The following is a 7,508-nucleotide window of genomic DNA, read 5'->3' on the forward strand; positions in this document are numbered from 1 at the left end:
TCCGGTTACAATCACTTTCAGATTTCACTTTCAACTTCGCTCCCACCTTCTTCTTCTTCCTTTCTCCGTTTAAATTTTTTAAAAAAAAATTTATATTTCGTAATTATAATTATTATTGTTAGGTGGCTAATTATTATTGTTGTGGTTAGAAATTGAATTTAGGAATTATTATCATTTTTATCAGATATAGGTTTTTTTTAATTTTTTTAATATTTTATAATTAAAATTATTATTGTTAGAAAGTTTATTATTATTGTTGTTATTGTTAGAAGCTGAATAGAAATGTGTATTATTTTTGTACTCTATCATTTAAAATAATACATTTTCAAAAGTACTCTATTATCCATTTTTCTTACTCTACTAAATAATAACAGAAATCATACTAACAAATTTTTGGGTTACATACCATGAAGGAGAAAAATACAAATGCAGAGAACCAGAGGAAGAAGACGAGCAAGCTTGAAGAAGAACACGGAATCTGATATTTTCAATAAACCTAAATCGGACCTACCATTTACTATTGGCAGATTCAAATTAATATTTAAAAAAGGGAACTCGGACCCTACGATTTCATTTTCAGCTTGATAAAAAATATATATATACAAAACGCACGGTCCGTTTTGCATTGTTAAAATTCAAATTCCAGCCATCAACAAGTCGTACCCTCAGACTTGTTTGTTTATTTTTGCTTAACAAAGAACTCGGACCCTCCAAGTTCTTTCACCTAAAAATGACATAAAGCTGCCCCACCTTCTTGTCTATTTCTCACTATTTCCATATCCGGAGAAAGCACACTAACGGGTTCCATAACTAAAAAATTGAGCCGTAAAATCATTGATATATCTTGTTTAATAACTTAAAGATTTAGAAAATTGCATTGGTTCATGATATGGGTTAATTTTTTTGGATATGGGATAAAAATTGGTGTAATCCTTTAATATTAGAAGTTATGGTGTTTTACAAAATTTTGGGGGTATAGAATTCGCAGAGTGCGAATTGCCAAATCAATTTATTTTTAATTTATAAAAACAATACACAGACTACGTATTGTATTATTTTAATATTAAATTATAATACGCGGTCTGCGTATTGTAAATACACAGTTTGCATATTATCAGTACAATACGTATTCTGCATATTGTGTTTGCCCAGAACAGCGTTTCCATAACACTGTAAAATTATATTTTTTGTAACATTAACGTAAAACTCACTTTCCTCTTTCATATTAAAATAAAAAAAATCTCATGATATTAAAATTTTACGTAAAAGGTATAGAAGAGTTGAATATTTCTTATCTCAATGTCTCTAAATAAAGAAAAAAAAAGGGTAAAAATCACAGATAAACCAATGGGGGAAATTTGTTACATGAATAAGCCAAACGAAAAAGAGATCCACGAATCAGCCAAACCCTATTTATATACAATTCGAACCTAATTGGTTCGAACCCTATTTACCCATAATTCGAACCTAATAGGTTCGAACTTCAACTTTATAATTCGAACCTAATTGGTTCGAATTACGTTCAATTACGTGCATCAAATAATTCGAACCTAATTGGTTTGAATTATGAGTGATTGTGCTATATAAGGAGTTCGAATCAAGCAGATTCGAATCACTTATCCTTTTTCATACCCCACCAAATCCCAGAGAAAACGACCCAGATTCGATCTGAGAAATAGTAGAACCGAAGACTCAGCTGATGGGGGACGATCCTGCAAGGCTGTACCGGTTGGATGGGGTTGCTCATATAGCCGGGGTCATCAACGACGAGGTTAGTACATAGAAAAGTTTCTGCACACGGTTTATTTGAGTTAGTGGTTTTGCATGTGGTTTTAGCGGTTCTATATGTGAGTGGTTTATCGGGGTGGCATTGCAAATAGTTTAGCTTAGAGGTTATTGCATGCGGTTTTGGGGGCGGTTTTTGGTAAGTGGGTTTTTGTAAGTGGTTTTATATGCGCTTCTGTGAATAGTTTATGTAAGTGGTTTATGTTAGGTGATTTTGTTAGTGGTTTGTTGTAGTGGTATTGCAAATGGTTTAATTTAGTGGTTTTGCATGCGGTTTAGTTGGTGGTTTAGGGTAAGTGGTTTATTGTACGTGGTTTAATAATGCGGTCCATTTAATGCGCAGCTACAGCGATGCATCAGGAGCATGCGGCGGCAACAAGGCATGCCACTCGATGAGCGTTATTTATTTGTGCAGTGTTCTTCCTGTTACTTTTATTTAAATAAGTAGACATCGAATGTTTCTGTATAGCCAGTTGGCGTGACAACATCGGTATTTATTTGTGCAGTTTATCTAGATGCCTTATAGCTCTCCCGAGGTACTTCAGGTTGTGCATCCGGAGGTGTTGGAGCCTCGACACATGGCAATGTGGCGTTCTGTCACGTCACTGATATACTTTGCCGTCGTAGAGTGGCATCAGGTTGACAGGGTGCTACCGCAGTTCGGTGGTGTGCAACCCCTCCCGCGTCCCGCCCTGAACATCGACTTTCTGATGTCGAAGGACGGGAGAGGCGGTGATCGTTGGTTCCCGTCCGCCTTACCGGATTGGCATATTCATTGGGAGACCCGTGCGGACCACGTCCTCCGGTTCGATGTTGTTGCCGATCCTGGACCTTCGCACGCCTATCTAGACTGGTGGAGCCAGCATGGGAAGAGGTACTTGTCACCCGATATTCATCTGGGGGATCCGAGGGGCATTCCTATTCCTGTCGAGGCGTCACAGAGAGGTCCTGGTCGAGTTCTTGACATGGATCGAGTCGACGACGTCCCTGATAGGCGTCGGGTTGAGAGGAGAGCTCGTGTCGGGACACGACGGAGCCAGCGTGAGTGGAGGTGGCTGGAGCGGGCTATCGACGAGGCTGATGAGGCAGGTAGGGGTGGTCATCGAGGACGAGGGCGTGGAGGCAGACGGAGGGCACCCGTCGAGGGCCAGGACGGTCGTGAGGCTGGTGGCCTTGGTGGACAGGGGTACGCCACCAGAGATCCTGCTCCCCATGCTGAGGCTGGACTTGGGGAGGTGCCGCTGGGAGATTACTTAGTTGGAGTTCCACCTTACGACCCCACACCTCAGGAGAGTAGGCCATGGGTGAGTCCAGGCAGCACGTTTTCAGACCTACTTGCCGGTGTTGGGTTTGACGGGGATCTTGGATCCCCCTTCTTTGATGACATCAATGCCATCATGCATGATGATGAGGTTGTCCCTGGGCGGAGTCAGACGACGAGGACACAAGCATCGTTAGATGTCGATCTGAATGAGCCGCCCTCCGTTCCTCCTCCTGAGTATTTCGCTTTGGGTGGTACCCCAGCGTCGGCACATACTGCTGGGTCACATTCAGTTGCCGGGCCGTCCTCATCCCGAGCGGTACATGTCCAGCCTAGGACGCCTGCACAGCCAGCCCCGCAGGACGAGGACGAGGACGAGGAGATTGAGGATCAGGAGCCGTTTATCCGGAGAGGTCAGAGGACACAGGTTCCACGTCGTTGGTTCACGGGGTCGCATCTTTTTAGATGATTTATGTGCCTAGTTGTATGTTACCCATGTTCGTCTATGTATTTTGTTACCAGTGTTACTTTGTATCCACCTTTAGATGTATGTCTGTGTTAGAGAGAAAACATTTGTACTTTGCATTTTGATGTTATTTAATTGCCGCATCATGTCTTCATAATGTAACTCGTACACTAATTTATTCTCATGCGTGTTCAGCATACATTTCGTTTAATACTACCTAAACAAAACGTATTCATAAATTCCGATCCCATGCACGTAACATATGCAGCTTCGTTCCTTACTAATTCGAACCATCTAGTTTCAAATTGCATTGAACGTAGTTCGAACCAATTAGGTTCGAATTACTTAAGGGACAAAATCGGTAGTAATTCGAACCAATTAGGTTCGAATTATAAAATTGAAGTTCGAACCTATTAGGTTCGAATTATGGGTAAATAGGGTTCGAACCAATTAGGTTCGAATTGTATATAAATAGGATTTGACTGATTGGTGGATCTCTTTTTCATTTGACTTATTCATGTAACAAGTTTCTCTTGATTTATTTGTATTTTTTACCCGAAAAAAATTATGTGAAATTATTTGGATTACGATCAAGAAACGCCAACGCAACACTTGCATCAAATATCAAATTTATTGACTAATAATAAATTTTAAATAAAATTCTAATTCCCAATAAATTAATTCTTAGATTATCAAATTGAAAATCCGTAACAAAGCGAAAAAACAAAAGGCTAAGGGTCACTTCACTTTCAAGTTTCACCCTTTGTACGTCATGCATGGTGCAGTGGTGGTGCAGAGGGTTCACGTCAAGTAATGGTCCTACGCATAGGTCCTACCTTGTTTGAAGTTCAGACTCGGTAGATCTCCAAATAAATGCTGTCATGTTTTGCAAATATAATTGCCACGTACATACATATATTTATTTAAATTTAATAACACCATGTGATTTCATGAAATAGTATCTGTACCATTTCTTATTTCTAGCTACTTTTCTACTACAGTTTTTGTGTACAATAGTAAAACCTCAGAAAATGCATGTGGACATGTTGGGTCATGTAACATATTTCCATCCTTTATCTTCAACAGTGTGTTCGTTAGTGATGTCAAATTTAACCGGTGGGGCAGTCACATAGTGAAAAAAAAAAAAAAAATAATCTCTTAATTTTAATTTTTTATATATAAATTATATATAAATTTTAGTTTAATTTTTTAAAAATTTTATTTTAATTTTATTTTATTGTGTAAATATTTTTAATTTTTTTAATATTTTATTTAATTCCATCCCTAAATTTACCGTATACACAAAATATTAGTTGTTAACTTAATTATTTATATAAAATAATTAAAATATAAAATATATATTAAAAATAAATTAAATGATATTTATATTTAAATACAAAAATATAATAACTGGTCTTTTATTTGTATATAATATTTTTGTTATTAAATTTAAGATCAAACGAACTATTCTCGATCAAAGAAGACAGACACATACATACACACCACATGATGAAATATTGGCCAAGTTTGTAGAAATTTTATTTAAAACTATTCATATGTATCTTGTATTTAAGCGTATAAGTACTTGGGAAAAATAATTTATGATATGATGATACTAAAGCATTTATGTATAACCAATATAAGATATATATATAGAGAGAGAGTTCAATAAAAATTACAAAATAAGAGTTGAAACCTGCAAGCGAAAAGTTTAGTGAATGTTTTTTTTTTCTTTTGAGCTTTGCTTGGTGAATGTTTGTGATGCCATCCGGGCCCATGAGGATATTCATTCCTTGTTTAAATTCTCAGCCCAATATCATCAGTGACCAGCGTGTTATATTGGATTTAACCAATTAACCACACACAAGTCCAAAATATCCCTACATGCATGGATCAATGCATTCATTCTTATGATGCACGGACACTGTCACATGACATGACTAAATATGACATGACATGAAAATTTTAAAATCTTATAAGACACAAAAATATTTATATATATCAATATCAATAAACTTTTTATATTAACTATATGTTTTTTCACTAGGTAAATCGAATTTTTTGTCCTTTAATGAGTCGATATGTAGATAATAGATATATCTATGTGCATATATTCTAACGGATATTCTAATAATATCTATATTAAGAAGTATATTCAGTAACAAATATCTGTATTAGACTCATATTGGCTTATTGCTGAATAAGGAATTGAATCAAGCGGAGCCCTTTTAACTCAGTGGTAGAGTAACGCCATGGTAAGGCGTAAGTCATCGGTTCAAATCCGATAAGGGGCTTTGAGCCCGACCCTTTTTCATTCTCATAAAACAAAACTTCAGCAGTAGTATTGGTCTTTTGTAGTTTTCGTATATAAAGTATTTTTTGATAAATTGTAATGATATTTTGATATTTTATTGATATTAAAATATAAATTAATTTTTTAATTATTTTTAATATATTATTTTAATTATATAAATTATTTAAAATATTTTTGTTTTAATAAATAATAATATATACTATTTCTAAATTTATTTAAAAAATATATGTTAAGAATAAGATTGGACATGTTGATACGTGATTGTATTTAGGTGTGTCCAAACGTGTCCAAAGAAAAATTTTTTGTTTTTTATTAAGACACAGTTGGATACAATAGACATGCGTATCGAATGAGTGTAGTGAGTGTCGTGTCTAAAATGTGCCCAACACACAGACACAACAACTCAGCGAAGTGTCCGTACTTCATAGATTCATAATGTTACCTAGATTATTTCTTTATCAATAATAGGTTTACTATTGTAATTATTTTTTAGTGAGAGTACATAAAAAGTACATAGTATATAAGGTGTAATAACTCAACAAATATTTTCTAAGGGGATTTTTCATTCTCTCCAACAATGAGAAAAACTTATTTCTCTCCCTCTCTTAATCCCTTCTGGTTCATCAAACAATCAACATCACAGCTTGAATAGCTTAGGGCATGAGATTTTCTTCATGGTGCGGTGAGCGTGGAGAGCAACCAAGCTGTGAATCAAATTATTAAAAAAAAATTGTGAATTAGGATCAATCCAATTTTGCCATTTTCTTTCTATCCCTAATTTTTCTTTCGATATTTTCTTTCCCCCATTCTTACCTCTTCCTTCAAACTCATCCAATAGAGTTTGATGAGAGGCTATTTTGCAAGATTCTTTCTTGGTGAATATAGCTGTTCCGATCAACGAGTTGGAAGGAAGAAGATCTGAATCCATATTACTCTGTGATTCATTGATTTCTCAAAATGGCAAACATGGCAAACAGATCCTCCCATTGCAGAGGTCGTGGAGCTACATTGGCTTGCTCTCATTGCAACAAGCAAGGCCACACAGAAAATGTATGCTATAAGAGTATGGGTACTCCTCCCATTTCTATCAATGGCAGCAACATAACACCACCATCAATCACGTGATCACTGAGGGGCATGATGATATACTTAGTGACAAACAATTCCAGCTCAATTGTCTCAAAGAGAACACTGGAATATCAAGATCTGGATTCACTCCAGAGCAAAGATTTGTCTTGTTAGAGTTGATCAAAAATAAAAGTGTGCAGCAACAACCTCATAATGCAAATCAAATTTTGACTACTTCCATTCAGACTTCTACTCCAAGTAAAACCATTGCATTACATTTTAATGCGAGAATTATGAGTATTATCACTCCAAAATCTGCACTATGGGTCATTGATTCCGGTGCAACAGATCATGTGACTTTTGACTTAAAAGATTTTGCAAGTTTTCAAAATATTGATCCAATCAATGTGATATTGCCAAATGGGACCAAAACTGTTAGCACCATCATCGGCACAATCACATTCTCTAAAAAATTTTTTCTCAAAAATATTTTATACATTCCTTCTTTTGATTTTAAACTGATATCTGTGTCAAAGTTAACCTCAAACTTACATTATCAACTGTTAATCAATGATAAGTGTTGTGAGATACAAGATAGATCCACATAAAAAATG

At 35.7% G+C, this 7,508-nt stretch overlaps 1 non-coding gene across 1 annotated transcript; it reads left to right on the plus strand.

The window, feature by feature from the left end:
- The first annotated feature begins 5,734 nt into the window (after positions 1–5,734).
- TRNAT-GGU (transfer RNA threonine (anticodon GGU)) lies at positions 5,735–5,806 on the plus strand. Its single transcript has one exon. It is a non-coding gene; the product is annotated as a tRNA-Thr (tRNA).
- Positions 5,807–7,508: the final 1,702 nt, after the last annotated feature.

Source organism: Arachis hypogaea, chromosome 12, assembly GCF_003086295.3.
Source record: "Arachis hypogaea cultivar Tifrunner chromosome 12, arahy.Tifrunner.gnm2.J5K5, whole genome shotgun sequence".
Lineage (NCBI taxonomy): Eukaryota > Viridiplantae > Streptophyta > Magnoliopsida > Fabales > Fabaceae > Arachis > Arachis hypogaea.